Source organism: Anabrus simplex, chromosome 14 (genome assembly GCF_040414725.1).
Source record: "Anabrus simplex isolate iqAnaSimp1 chromosome 14, ASM4041472v1, whole genome shotgun sequence".
NCBI classification, from domain to species: domain Eukaryota; kingdom Metazoa; phylum Arthropoda; class Insecta; order Orthoptera; family Tettigoniidae; genus Anabrus; species Anabrus simplex.
This window is the reverse complement of record NC_090278.1, coordinates 828,941-845,428: the sequence shown is the minus strand read 5'-3', so window position 1 is coordinate 845,428 and position 16,488 is coordinate 828,941.

Genomic DNA, 16,488 nt, shown 5'->3' with positions numbered 1-16,488 from the left:
GTTTTCAGGATTTCTTCTATCCTTTTCCTGAACGCCCTTACTGCCATGTTTCCCTCTGGCTGTTGTACCTGTGTTAGTGTTACAGGTGCAGGTGGTGAGATGGGTGTGACTGTTGTTGTGCGGGAGGTGGAGCTGGCCTGGGGCGGGCCCTGGGTCTTCTTCTTTCTGTTCTTCTTTCCGGAGGTCTTACCTTGAACGGAGGTGGGGGGTGCTTGGGCTGAGGGCCCAGTTCTGTGTGTACCCTCCGTCCTTGGGGGTTGCAAGGTTACTTTGCCTCCACCTGAAGGGTCTAGTTTGCCTGATTGGCCTTGCTTTTGGCCCTTGGTGCCTGAATGGCCTGTAGGTCCTGAAGGGTCCTTTTTGCCTAAGGGGCCAGTTTTCTGTCCACGTGAAGCGTCTATGCCTGATGGGCCTGCTTGGGCTTTAGGGTTGCCACGCTTGTTACCCTTTGGCCCTTTGCCTTGATAGGCGGCTTCGTAGTCCCTGCGGCTGGGACATTCTATATAATTAGCCGCGTGTTTCCCCTCGCAGTCATTGCCGTGGGGGCAGTCGCGGGACAGGTGGGAGGCGGCGCATCTGCGACATCTGGGATCCAGCTGACATGTCGCCCCCGAATGCCCATGCCTCTGACACACCCCACATTGGGGGCCAGTGGCTTGCGGGCGGTACGGTTCGACTGTCACCAGCATGTTCTTCAGCATCCGCATTTTCCGCAGATTGTCCGCTCCTGGGGTATCCGCCACGGCAACTAGGTAGAGGCAGCCTTTGGCAGGCCTGTTACCTGTTCGCATCCTGTATATGGAAAGAGCATTGATACCCTGGGCATGCATGGCTAGCCCGATATCACATAACAAATACGTGTTATTGGGCGTTCTCACTGCAAATCGCTTTACTGTTGTGTTGGGCAATATCTGTACAAACTTGATATTAAGCCCTTTCAGCACTTGTATAGCGATTTCGTAGTTTTCAAAGCTGGACATATGTAGCCGGACCGCTTCATGTGCGTTTATTCTCGGCTCGGAGAAATAATAATTTCTCTGTTCATGTGTCAGCTTTTTGAGAAGCTCCATTTCAATATGTTTGATGTTGTTACTGTACACCGTAAGGGGTGGGGTTACTTGTTTGTGTTTGTTGAAGTCTTTTCTGTTGTGTTTGTGTCTGGTGGTGGCATCATTGAGTTAAATGAAGTGTCTGTGGAGCTTTCGGCTCGGGTACTCGGTTTCCGACCCCCACCTTGTTGCGCCTTGCGGCTCAGAGGCTTGGGGTCCTTCCCTTTTCCCTCCCCTTTTCTCCTTCTCCCACTCTTAGCCTCCATGAAACCGTCTTCCTGGTTTCCCGGCTGGGTGGCTGGGTCCAAGGTTTCGGTCGCCCGGCGCTCGCACAGCTCATCTCCCTCTGAACCTTCAGTGTCGGCGTCGTGGGATGTGCTTGATACATCAATCACCAGGTTTGCCTCATCTGAGTCAGAGTCCGATTTGCCTGCTTGCTTGGGGGGGGGGGGGGAATTACGTGGCGCCTGCCGCCCAGTCCGTCTTTTCTTGCCCTTTTTCCTTTCCTTGGGCGCCGCCTCTTCGTCCGGGTTGGCGAAACTGGGTCCCGCTTTCCCGGCGTCCGGCTGGCTTGCCACTAGGTTGGGTTTGGGGGCAAGGTTTGTGTTGGGGGGAGAAGTAGTCTCCTGTTTATGTTCGAGTGTCTCCCCAGTCACTGGCTCAATGGAGTCATGTGACTGTTCCTTCCCGAGTGCGAGTTCCGGCACTTCAGGGTCGAACCCCGGTTCCCGTTCACTCGCACATAACGTCAGGCCTCCTGCTTCGCTTTCCCGCGCTGCGCGCTCTTTTCTCGGGGCTCAGCTCGAGAGCCAGCCGGCCGAGTGGGCAGCAGCTGCACAGGTATGTGCTTACCAGCGGCTACTGACGGGGTGGTCATGGGAGTTGTCCTGGTTGTGGTGGTGGTGGTTGTAATTGTAGTGCTAGTGAGCGCAAACTGCGTGGCGCACCCCGTTACGTGAGCGTCCTGTGTCAGGTTTACTTACACAGAATCAGTGGTGAAGTCTGTTCTGTGTTCCTCTGGCGCATTTCGCTCACTGCTCACGGGCTCCCCACCTCGTCATGTTCGTTCTTCTTCTACCTACGCTTCTCCTCGCCCCCCCTCCCGTCCCGCCACCCAACCGCGCCATCGCCACCTATTACCGTCCCCGCTCCACAACCCACGTTTTTCCTACCGCCCCTCCCGATCTTGGACCTTCTTCGTTTACTCGCTACTTCCGTCACTAACATGACCAGAACCCTCTATTACTTCCTTTCTCAATACTACCCTACTCCTTCCTCCAACTTTCTACCGTCCCCACTCATTATTCCAGCACAATATATGTAATGTACTTCTGTAACACTGTGTAACATTGTCTATTTCGAATTACGCGCCCGAGATACGTTACTACAAACAAATAAATTTCTCGTCTCCTTTCCCTTAGGTGTTCGCGGCGGTTCGCTTGTGTGGGGTGCTTTGCGTGTCTCCCCTGGGTCCCGCCTTGTTGTCGCGGTCTCCCCGCGCCATTTCTCCAACTATCTCCTTTCTCTGGTATGTACGAAACATACCCCCTAAACTAATCTCCTTTTCTCTGTTTTCTTCCTTCTCTATGGCCGAAGAGCTCCTTAGTTGAGCTGATGGCCCGCCCCTCCTCGTACGAGGTGAGGGAATGAAATAACTCTTTTGATGTTGATGGTGATGTGTCCGCCTGTCACACGGCGACCCCGGGATCGATTCTGGCCAGGTCAGGGATTTTTACCTGTATCTCAGGTTTCGTGATGACGGTGAGGTAGAGACCGGGCTAGAAAGCCAAGAATAACGCTCGAGAGGATTTGTCGTGCTGAACACACGTCACCTCGTAATGTACTGGACTCCGAGCTGGGCTGTCGCGAAAAGGTGCTTTTTTTGTATAATAATAATAATAATAATAATAATAATAATAATAATAATAATAATAATAATAATAATAATTGTGCCAACATTTGGCAAGCGTAGCGAAAGAGAAGTGGTGGGCCTATGGGGCTGGACATATGAGCACTCGAAATCAAAGTGCCAAAACTTTATTATAGAACAGATTTAAATTGCCTTGTTTTGATAAGATTTTGCTACGCACCTTAAACATGAACACATGTCAGACTCTTTATCCAATATACAGTAAGAACACTCTCGTATAATATATAATTTACAACCGTGACACAAAGTCAGCTAGGGAACCAACCGAGGTAATTTAAAAACACAGTTCATACAAGCTTAAGAGGACGGTATCCCACTTCATGTAATCGCCAAATACCAACAGGTAATTCTTGAAAAAACCGTGGCTAACAATCTAAAACTATTACACTTTAGGAAAGCCCAAGTTTACCATAACATCTAAACAGTCTTAGAACTGTAGAGAAACTCTACGAGTTTCTAACAGATGCGACTTACACATTACTTGGCATTACACGGAGGTGCGTAAAACCTTGCCACTTCATTATAAGGAACCTCAAATAACATTACCCGTGGCTTTACAACTCATAATGAAAGACTTTACAATTTAAAGATACCCATGCAAGGGGTACGACATGCCGCATCAAACAAACTGCCACGGCAGAAGTGGAAAATAGCACAAGAAGTAACGAGCATTAGGTCTACGTAAACGCACCAACAAGACTTTTACAAGAAAGTTACAAATAAGTTTTGCGCAAACCTAACACCTTGATTTCATATCATTGCAATACTAAAAAGGGTCCAATCACCTCATACCCTCTCTTGCTTGGTAAGACATCGGGGAACTGTAGAAATTTCAGCTCCTACCTCCATGTCAGTGGAACCTAGATCGACCACCGCACGGCACCAGGTAGCCTAGTATGTGTGTCGCCTTCAAGCACGAGAAGCAGAATCTTCTCTCTCATTTCGGTCAACCGTGACCTTGCTCAAGGGGCGAGCTGACGTGTCGAGCGAGTCAACAACGATTGGATCCTCGAAAGGGGCAGTGGAAGTAGCCCAAAGACATGGAGGCATGAGAAGAGGGGAAACGCTTCCAGAGTGGGATAAATTCACTTCCTCTGGGGCCATACTTAATTATTAAGGAATAACACTTTATTAGGAGCCTCCGTGGCTCAGACCGCAGCACGTCGGCCTCTCACCGCTGGATACCGTGGTTCAAATCCCGGTCACTCCATGGGAGATTTGTGCTAGACAAAGCGGAGGCGGGACAGGTTTTTCTCCGGGTACTCCGGTTTTCCCTGTCATCTTTCATTCCAGCAACACTCTCCATTCTCATTTCATAGCATCTGTCTGTCTGTTAGGTCATCAGCCCAGAGGCTGGTTGGATCCTCAAATAGCATCACCAAAGGCTATGCAGTTATAGGGAAACCACAACAACCAATGGCAGTACCAAAATGAGGCGTACTAGGCAAGATGAGGAGTGAGGTAGTTTGCCATTGCTTTCCTCACTGGGCCAGTCAGTGCTATTGTAGCACAACTAACCCTATGAGCAACACCTTTCATGACACTCAGACACACTGGTTGTGCTCTGAATGTCATTACTCAGCACCACCCATACCCCAGCAGCTTCCATATTGTCACAGCCATGGATGAGACTGGGACTTCGGTGGAAGCTACACTTTGCTCTGGCCTGTGCCAAGAGATGGATTCAAAAGTACTGTATCCATCAAGAAATGACAGCAGGCAGTCATAGCATTAATAAATCACTTTGGGAGTGGCGACCCCATCGTACTAACAGCCTATATCTGCTTCATTCATCCCATCCCTGACCCGGTCAATGACTGGGAAACAGGTTGTAGGTTTTCATTTTCTTCAACACTTTATTAAGGGAGGGAAGGCAGGCTAAGGAAAGAAAACATAAAATTTACCTATACAAGAAAACAGTTACAAATATAAGATTACACGTAAGATTAGAGCCTGGCCAGGCTGAATAAAATACCAAGGGCCGGGGGAGACTTCACACGACACAATAATAATACATTCTGACAGAATAATCTTCAATAATCGCCAACGTGAACTTGAAGTACAAAATACAAACAACTTTCATGTCATCATCATCATCATCATCTGTTTACCCTCCAGGTTCGGTTTTTCCCTCGGACTCAGCGAGGGATACCACCTCTACCGCCTCAAGGGCAGTGTCCTGGAACTTCAGACTCTTGGTCGGGGGATACAACTGGGGAGAATGACCAGTACCTCGCCCAGGCGGCCTCACCTGCTATGCTGAACAGGGGCCTTGCGGGGGGTGGGGAAGATTGGAAGGTATAGACAAGGAAGAGGGAAGGAAGCGGCCGTGGCCTTATGTTAGGTACCATCCCGGCATTTGACTGGAGGAGAAGTGGAAAACCACGGATAACCACTTCCAGGATGGCTGAGGTGGGAATCGAACCCACCTCTACTCAGTTGACCTCCCGAGGCTGAGTGGACCCCGTTCCAGCCCTCGTACCACTTTTCAAATTTTGTGGCAGAGCCGGGAATCGAACCCGGACCTCCGGGGGTGGCAGCTAATCACGCTAACCACTACACCACAGAGGCGGACTACTTTACATGTGCCAGTCTTAAATCTTTCATCCCTTGTAGAGTTAATTGCTTTACAACTAGTAACTTTCATGTTGGAGTTTCCAGGAATATTTTTCTAAGCGCATTTCTGTGACCTCTTTGTTATGTACTTAGGAATTTTCAAATCTATTGTTAGAGCTGCCTTCCTTTGAAATGTCTCAATTAGGTTTTAGTTTCTTTTGAACAACTGAAGAACATCAGTTTCCTCCAGAGTCAATATGGCACCAGTAGCATCCTCGCTGGCTTCAAAGTTAAAATCATGGATTGCAGTTGACGAGTCCTTTGCAACTGATAGCAGAGTAGTGATTTGCCAAGCATGCAACAAACATATCGCATGTTCCATGAAATCCCAGCTTGAGCAACATGCACGAAGTGCTCTCTGCAGAGCAAAAAAAACCCAACAGTTAGGTCTATAAAAGAAACAAAACCTTTTAACACAGATGCAGCCTTCACCTTCAAGTAACCCTTTTTATAAAGACTTATGCAGTGCAATGTTTGCAGCCAATATTCCATGGTATAAACTTGAAGTGCCTGAATTCACATCTTTTCTGGAAAAATACTGCAAGCAACATGTTTCTAACCAATCAACACTACGCAAGAATTATCTTCAAGTCTGCTACGACGAGGCAATGCACAACATAAGACAGCATATAGGAAATTCTTTCATATGGGTTGCTGTTGATGAAACAACAGATGCTAAGGGTAAATTTATTGCAAATCTTGCGGTGGGGAAGCTACAACCTGACAGCGCCTCAAAACCATGTTTGATCTACTGTAAAGAGCTAGACTATACAAATCACTCAACTGTTGCGAGATTTGTGAATGATGGATTAAGAGCTCTGTGGCTGACTGAGATGAAAGAGGAAAAGGTATTAGTGATGTATTCTGATGCTGCAGCATATATGCTTAAGGCTGGAACTACTTTGAAGGTGTTTTATCCCAATATGCTCCATTTTACATGCTTGGCTCATGGACTGCAACGTGTTGCCGAAGATATTAGAGCTAAGTTTCCACAAGTGAACAGATTAATTTCAGCAACAAAAAAAGGTTTTTCTAAAAGCTCCACAACGAGTGCTATCTTACAAACAGCAATTGCCAGAGATACCACTGTCGCCGTAACCAGTGTTGACGAGGTGGGGGACATGGATAGAAGCAGTTAAATTCTATAGTGAGCATCTAGATGCTATAAAGACTGTGGTAGATTCTTTTTATCCTGAAAATGCTGTATCTATTAGTGAATCACAAACTGCCTTTAGTCACTCCAAAGTGGTCTCCTCAATCACCTACTTCAGGGGCAACTTCTGCTGGCTTCCAGAAACTATCAAACGTCTAGAAACATCAGGACAGCCACTGCAAGATTCTATTGCCATCATAGAGGATGCTATTGAAAAACTAAGTGCTGTGCATGGGGAAACTGGTGCAATTGTATTGAGTAAATTGCAAAAAGTGTTGAAGAGAAATCCTGGGTATTCACCATTTCACAGTGTTGCCGAATTCTAAATGGAGATGACGTTGATCCTCCCGAGGACATTTCTCCAGCGAAAATTCCTCTCCTAAAATTTGCCCCAGTTACATCATGTGATGTCGAAAGATCTTTCTCTGCACATAAGAACATCCTAAGTGACAAACGCCTTTCCACGACCCCAGAGAACAACGAAAAATACTTAATAGTTCACTGTGCTACAAAATTTAAGGAATAAACGTGCTTTGAGTGTTGAAAATAATAAGTTTCTATTGAATATGTGTGTGATATATTCATACAATATGACTCCAAAGAACATTGAAAAATACTTAATTGTTCACTGTGCTGCAAAATGTAATACAAAGCGTGTTTAGTGTGTTGTAATTGAGAGAAAGGTAAGTTATTAATTATATATTAATTATATATTATATATTAATTATATAATATTACATATTTTGCCCATTCTACATATTTTGCTACATATTTTGGAGTTTTTTGTTACATATTTATGTACATATTATGCCACTTGATACTACATAAAAATCCCAGCTCTAATTATAACAAATGTTTCACCAATTGTTGTTTATAATATTAATAATGTATTGTGACAGAATCGTAAGTAATCACCAATATGAAATTCAATTACATACTAACAAAACACCGGCGAGAACAATTTCTTATCAGTTATTGCTTATCTTTCTTTCTTAATCTGTTTACCCTCCAGGGTTGGTTTTTCCCTCGGACTCAGCGAGCGATCCCACCTCTACCGCCTCAAGGGCAGTGTCCTGGAGCGTGAGACATTGGGTCGGTGGATACAACTGGGGAGAATGACCAGTACCTCGCCCAGGCGGCTGAACAGGGGCCTTGGTGGGGGATAGGAAGATAGGAAGGGGTAGACAAGGAAGAGGGAAGGAAGCGGCCGAGGCCTTAAATTAGGTACCATCCCGGCATTTGCCTGGAGGAGAAGTGGGAAACCACGGAAAACCATTTCCAGGATGGCTGAGGTGGGAATCGAACACACCTCTACACAGTTGACCTCCCGAGGCTGAGTGGACCCCGTTCCAGCCCTCGTACCACTTTCAATTTTCGTTGCAGAGCCGGGAATCGAACCCGGGCCTCCTGGGGTGGCAGCTAATCACATTAAAAACTACACCACAGAGGCGGACAGTTCATGCTTATAATAATAATGCAACAAGAGTGTTGCTAGAATGAAAGATGACAAGGAAAACAGGAGTACCCGGAGAAAAACAATCTCACATGAAGTGACCGGGATTTGAACCACGGAATCCAGCGGTGAGAGGCCAACGAGCAGCCGCCTGAGCCACGGAGGCTGTTAATGGTTTAATCTGTGTTCAAATTATGTTAGTGGATTTACCCACATTAGATTTGTTTTCATCGTTCATGTGCAAATCATAACGATTTACCATCGATATCTGTTGGTCCGACTCGTTGGCTGAACGGTCAGCGTCCTGGCCTTCGGATCAGAGGGTCCCGGGTTCGATTCCCGGCCGGGTCGGGGATTTTAACCTTAATTGGTTAATTCCAATGGCACGGGGGCTGGGTGTATGTGCTGTCTTCATCATCATTTCATCCTCATCACGACGCGCAGGTCACCTACGGGTGTCAAATAGAAAGACCTGCACCTGGCGAGCCGAACCCGTCCTGATATATCCCGGCACTAAAAGCCATACGACATTTCATTTCATCGATATCTGTTTATCAATTTCCTGATCACGACAAATAAAGACGTGATATTAAATGCCCGTGGTCTGCTATGCCGATATTTTCTGACTTGACATGTTTAATTTTATTTCAACTACACCATTACGCTCGCCATCTTCGTTAACGATGCCGTACTTCATTCTACAATAATAATACTCTTAAGAAACCCAATGGGCAATGAGCAGCAACATGTATGATATTTCACGTTTTTTTCCGCGCCTCGACACGCTAGCGGCCCCGCAATGAGAGTCGAGTTAGGTTTGAGTCGCGAGGCTTCATGCGAACCGTGAGCGGTGTTCGGAGTCGATGGAGTCGACGCTCTCGATTCCAGGCTTCAGTCACGCCCATCCCTATCTTGCATACCTAAGTACAAGTACAAACGTAAACTAGGAAATATACAACAGAAAGTAGCTATGTTTCGATGGCTATAACTGGCTATAACCGAACAGAAAAGAAAGAGTAACAGAAGGACAATAAGATAACGTAATAAAGAAAGGCAACGAAACTTAAAAACATCGGTACACGGTAAAATATAGAAGTATGATAATACACAAGCGATTAGAAGAGAAGAAAATATAGACAAAAGAGCCATAATAATAATAATAATAATAATAATAATAATAATAATAATAATAATAATAACTGCGTGCTGGAGAAAGTCGTCCGGGAATGGAGGAAGGAATTGGCTGAGAGAAGCTATCAAAACAGAGTGAGAATTGGTTGTAAAGCTACCGGTATTACAGTTGATTGCCTGAACTTTGCTGATGGCGTTGTGTTCTTTCCAGATGATCTTCAAACGGCAGCAAAGCAGATTGGAGTACTCCAAGAAGTAGCTGCTAAGACTGGTCTTAAGATCTCGCGCGAGAAAACTAAATACATGGACCCCGAGAAGATTGATCCTACCCGTAAGATAGTGACACCATATGGAGATGTCAAGAACTACGAAATTCAAGTACCTTGGTGAACTTCTAACCCCCCATGGTTATGAGAATGAAGCGCTGAGGGAAAGAGCTAGGAAGATGGAATTGGCTTTTTAAACTGTGTCAGGATACTTACAAATCCAAATCCCTCTCTTTCGAGGCAAAACTGAGACACTACAGCACAGTATTTACACCAGCATGTCTCTATACAGCGGAGACACTTTCTAAGGTAGAAGACCCCTTAATTGAAAAAAAAAAAAAAAAAAAAAAAAAGAAAGAAAGAAAGTTCCTCAGGATGATCTTAGGAAGAAAGAATGTCGCTGGAGAATTTACGTTCCGTCTGAGGTCCAACAAGGAAGTGTATGAGATGATTGAGAAGATAACCACCAAAATAACAAGGAGGAGATTGACATTTTATGGACATTTGAAGACAATGAGCCCAGACAGACTGGCATGTAAATTAATTATTCTCCAAGAAAAATGGAAAACTCATCCCCGCTTGTTGAAGGAAGTGCATAAAGATCTCAACCAAGCAGGTATCACCCCACAGAAATTCAAAATAGAAATGTCTTCAAACAGAAAATTGCGGAATTGAGGGATAATCCAGAGAAACGACCTGCTAAACCACGGAACATCTCGGTGGAAGAACGACAAAGGAGGAGCCAAAGGTTAAAGATCCTTTGAAGAGAATGTAAAGAGCAGAAACATGGCAGGTAGCTGGTGTGTTCGTAGCCCAAAGTTGGCTGTATCGAAATAAATAAAAATAATAAGAAGAAGAAGGAGAAGAAGAAGAAGAATAGGAAACATGACATTGAGTAACGTAGTAGATGATGTCACAGAGCATGCGCGCAGTTATGTGTGAATAACTACTAACTAGTGAAGGAACAGAGCCTGCGTGACAAAAAAGTTGCGAAGTTAGGCACTAAATAAGATGAAAACCACAGGTAGACTTAAGAGGAACACACTGCGTAACAAAGCACTAGCTACGGTGTCGAGAGGGGAGAAGTGGAAGCTATGAGTGTTCGGGTGGAAATAATAATAATAATAATAATAATAATAATAATAATAATAATAATAATAATAATAATAATAATAATAATATTAATAATAATAATAATAATAATAATAATAATTTCGTGTGGCAATTACTAGCCGGGTGCAGCACTTGTAAGGCAGACCCTCCGATGAGGGTGGACGGCATCTGTCATATGTAAGTAACTGCATGTTATTGTGGTGGTGGATAGTGGCATGTGTGGTTTGTGAGTTGCACGGATATTGGGGACAACACAAACACCCAGTCTGCGGGCCATTGGAATTAAACAATGAAGGTTAAATCCCCGACCCGTCCGGGAATCGAACCCGGAACCCTCCGAACCGATGGCCAGTACGCTGACCATTCAGCCAACGTGTCATTACATACCAATAATGCCATGGCATGGGTAATCTATTTCTCATTATTTTTATTCAGCCACTGTGATTAAGCCCAGCAGTCGCTACTCGCACTCCATCAACCAGCACAGCTTCGACAGAAGTGCAAGAAGTCTGTCAGGTTCAGCCATGGTTATGTCAAACTTCAATGGCAACATACATACCAAGAAAAGTGACCTTCTCTTTAAAAAAAAAAGAAAAGGAACTGGACGAAATACTTGCTCAAATGGTAATATATGACCTTCGGCCTTTTCAAATAGTTGAAAACAAGGGTTTAAAGGCAATTGTCACAGCACTTAATCCAGGACATGTACTACCAAATCGACGGACGATTTCAACAACTTTGGTACCTGCGTTACATGAACGGTGTTTGAATATTATGGAAGCTGTTAAAAAGGTGTGTATTACAACTGATTGTTGGGCTTCCATAAACAATGAAAGGGTTTTGGCCATTCCTGCTCATTTCTTGACTAAAATCCCTTCTCTGAGAATGTTGTGTTTTAGAAGGAATTACAAAGGATTATTCAGGAATACAAATTGGAAAATAAAATCGTGCTTGGAATGTCTGATAATGCAGGCAACATCAAAAGAGCAATTACAGACCTTCTTCACTGGAAATATTTTGGCTGTTTTGCTCACCAGCTCAGTATTATTGTTACAAAGGCTATCCACCTAATCGATGGGCTCCCGGACAAAATGAAAATAATAGTGAATATTTTTTAAAGGAGTTCTCAAGCAACTAAAAAAATTACTGAATTTCCAGAGAAACACACGTGGAGGCACTCAAGAAAAAGAAGTTAATTCTTGATTAACCAACAAGATGGAATTCCACGCTCTACATGTTAGAACAGTTTTGTGCCATCAAAAGCACCACAGCACTCATTGACAAAGATCTATCTGTTCTGAACTCCCAAGAGTGGAAAGTTATCCTTGAAATGTGTAAAATATTAAGGCCCCTTGAAAGTGTGACAAAAATAGCTAGTGGTGAAAAGTACATATCCGGATCACTTGTCATAGTTTTTGCCAATGGGTTACAGTCAGTTTATGAAAAATTTAGTACTGAAACTTTTACTAACTTGTCAGAAAATGTCATACAAACATTGAGCTCTGGACTCAAGGAGAGATTTGGCCATGTTGAAGACAGAAACACTCTTGGATTATGTACCTTTCTTGCTCCAAGATTTTTAAACTTCGCTTTTCAAAATCACCCAGCATTGGAAAACTGTAAAAAGAAGCTACAAAATTTGATGGCTTAAAAACTTAGGTCTCTGGAAGGTGATAAACCTCAAAGTCCCAGTGTTGAGAACAGAGATGAATTTTCACCATGGTAGGTAATAGACCTCAAGCACTTCCACAAGGGACTCCTACATCCAGGTCAATTATTGAAGTCGAAAGATACTTAAAATGTGATATTCTAGGTAGAACTGAAGATGGATTAAAATGGTGGTGTGAACACAAAGTTCATTTTCCCTTCTTGAGTGAAATAACTCAATACATTTAGTGTGTTTCATCTACTTCAGAACCTTGTGAATGAGTCTTCTCTAAGGGGAGCTTAGTTTTCAAGGACAGGAGAACGAGACTGCATGAAAAAGAAAGGGCACAACATATCTTGTTCCTCAATACCAAACCTTGGAGTGTAGGAAAGGGTTTTTTCATTGTCTTGTGTAGGTCTACACACTGCAACTTCCAAACCTAGCAAATCCTACATTTGCAGTTTTAGTTTCTAATGTGTATATTTCAATGTATTTTATACTTCCTACTAAGTATGTGATAATAAATGTTTATATTCTGAGCGTATTCTTTTCATATTTATTATTTTATTCTATAAAATCATGTTTGCTTGTATATTCATTCCCCTGTGCTTCAGTTATTATTATTAAGAAGAAATTAGCACAATGTACATAAGCTTGTAAATAATGTTTTCACTACAGAACTCAGTTATGGGCACTTGTCTTTTCTCACACATCATGATGTGGTAACGATCACAATGTTTGTTGCCCAGTTCATCTGGGTTGTGGTGCTTCCTTGTTGCAGCAGCACCTTTGCTGTTGTGCTACTGGTTTTTTGAAGTCTAGGTACTGTTTTGCAAGAATGTAACTGTTCGACCCCTCATCAAAACACTTGGGGAGATGAAAGTTATTATCTTGGGACACATGAATATCAAATAAACTATTTGTGGCTTGCCCGCAAATTGCCACGCAAATAGAAACAATTAACATTCCATGGTTTCCCATTTCTCTATGTGATGTTTGGGCGCCAGGTAAACCAAAATTTATATTTACTAGCATAGAGACTTATACTTAAATCACAGGGGTAGGATTTTAAATAATTAACCATTAAGTATCGCTTAAGAAAGAAAATTAACGCAATGTAAAATACAAATGAATTTATTATACAAAAAAAATGAGATGAATCGGAAAAGTTCCTTAAAGCGTGGAGGAATTTATAATTTACTCTACTGAATTTACTATTGCTTGCTTTATCTAACTGAAGCTCACCAATTGCAGCTTCCGTTGAAGTCATCTGGTTTCCGTGGTTACTCGTTCTCTTCTTCTCGATGTAGAATTTGCTCCATGGACATCCTTCCTTCCTTCTCTGATATGATACGGGCTATCTGGACTAGCACTCCCTACTTGCCTAGTCTTTAAATTAGACATTGGCCCTATACTTGTAAAAACTGATCAGCGTTGATCGTATGAGGAGAAAATTCAGAGATATGAATTTTTCCATATTAGTAGAAATCTCAATCCAACTGAGCTATACTATTTATACGGTACAGACTTGTACCAAATTCCGTAGACTTGAACTAAACATAATTCTTCGTCCAGAATATTTACTGAAAATAACACAAGCCATAAGCTTGTTTCGTCTCACGCAGATCCGATAACATTACCGCTCCTAAGTACTGTATCGAAACGACAACACATTGTACAAAAATAACTATGTCGCGGAGCGACCACACACTGTTTCAAAAATCAAATCACGTCGTTCAAAGTAGATGTTCACAGTAGAAGTAGTAGTGATGGAGTCCCTCGTTAGGTCCCTTTCTTATGGTGAGAATCACTATATATCCGGGCTCACCCCCACTCTTGGTAACAGCTTCATCTCAGATCTCTATATAACGAAACATCTGATTCGTAGATCGCATTATCATCTCCCCTTCTCTTCTCTCTAGTCGAGTCCAGTAGGCGTGGCGATGATGTACTCTGACCAGCTTGCAAGCCTCGCGCGCGGGTCGCTGTTTACTGCCTTCCCCAAACCCATGAGTCACGCAAAATCCCCAGCTTCAAGAATAACCCTCCGTATACACAAATATGAGATGAAATGAAAACAACTATATCTCAACATATTGACCGTATTTACAACATAATGAATTCCTATCCTACATAATATAATAATTTAAATAATAAAACGATGTTATCATATATACAATATGATTCCAAAAAGCCTTGATTACAAATGATTGACGTTGAATAAATATGTTATTACGAATAATTGCCGATGGCGGATAAACTTGATATCAAATGATATCGCGTAAAATGATATTATATTAAATTAGTAGGGCTGGAGAAGCCTGGACGGTTACAAGATTAGTAAAACAGTTACTTCAGTGACTGCTTTTGTCATCTTGAAGAAAGTGTCCTGAAAAAAGAGTAATGAAACATGCTAGTGTTTTTCCTGTGTTATGTGTACATTTGTAAATATGGACATGTACTATACGCATTATCCTTGATATGCTTTTAAATTATGAACACAACCTCTCATAGTGTGTGTGTTATTTTTCTCAAAGAGCTGCTTAAATGATCTTGATTGTTATTTGTTTCTTATACTTGAAATTCAGTTCAAAAAGAACATGTCTTATTGTGTAATGCTATTTTCTGATTTTACAAGGGTAAAGTAGGAACTTCGAAGTGCAACGTTAGTTTTGCGCATTTATGCACCATGTCATTTTTTTAGATAGTTGCTACATTATAAAGCACATTTATTTCCATTCAAATAAACCCTAATTGCAGAACTAAATGCAAGAAACGGAAAAATTGGCTGATTTTTTCAGGTTGTAAGGAGGAAGTCTAATTACCAATACTTGCAAAATTGTACATTGTTATAACTTAATAGGTACCGTTACACATTTTTGATTTGTTTTTTTACAATCCATAAATGTATATGGAAAGTACAGTGAATTATCAATTTGTGTTTGGTGTTAGGACTGCTTTTTTTAGAGTACATGTCATAATAGTTACTAACGGTACTCTTACCTTCTGTGATAAAGGGCCTCATGGAAATGCACAGTTAACAAGCAAAGAGTACCATACCTGTAAATGTTGTTGGCTTATAGAGATATAAAAGGAAAACCTGCTTTGTGGCAGGACTTAAATTATCACGCAGAACAGCAGGTGTGTCCAATTGTAAGCTGATGAATGTTTGCTGCAGTACTTTGCAACTGTGATACGGTAAGCTGTAAGAAGTGTGCAGCAGTTTACACTGTAACACAGTATTGAATGATAAATATATATGGGAGGAATCCTTGTATTAAGTTCATCAATTTCTTATTCGTTGTTAGCGAAGAAACTATGAATATAATATGCCTTAGTTTTTCAGTTTCATTTTCTTCAATCTTCATTGCACTTAACATAAATAAGGTTAAGATTGTTTCTGTAACAAACCTCAAGGTTGAGTATCAGCCCCTGTTGTATGTTGTACTTGTATGACATTATATTGTACGATTAACACTCGTCATAAAAGTTATTCTTTTATTCTTAAACCTACATTAAGTACTGTAAGCAATTGATATCCCGGAGACAGGACATGGGTCATTACATTCCGCTTGTTAATTAATTGCACATCAAGTTAACAACCTTTTCCCTATGCATTATTTAAATATTACAATAAATTACAAAGGTGAATATTAGTTTCCCCACTTCTAATGTTCGATAAAATACTGCCCGATGATATAATTTATCTTATACCATCTACTAGTGATGTGCGCGAGTGATGCCTGGAATCGCGGTACTCGACTCTTTCGAGTCCAGGCTCGGGCTCGTTTCGCTTGCGAAGACTCGATGACACCATGACGTCACACGTTCGCTCTCTCGTCCGCTCTTGGATGGATGGATGGATGGATGGATGGATGGATGGATGGATGGATGGATGGATGGATGGATGGATGGATGGAGCATATGTACAAGTGGTCGCCGAGGTTTTATGGCAGGGCCTCTCAAACGCCCAAACTCTCACGCGTGCAGAGCGAGGTGCATAGGCTCTGTGCACTGTGCATCGGTACGCTTCGCCTCAACTCGGCTTGACTCGGATGGTGTAGTGTGCTGAGAGCGACGAAGCGTTTGGTGGTAGACGACGTGTTTATCAGTGAAATAGATAAGCGCA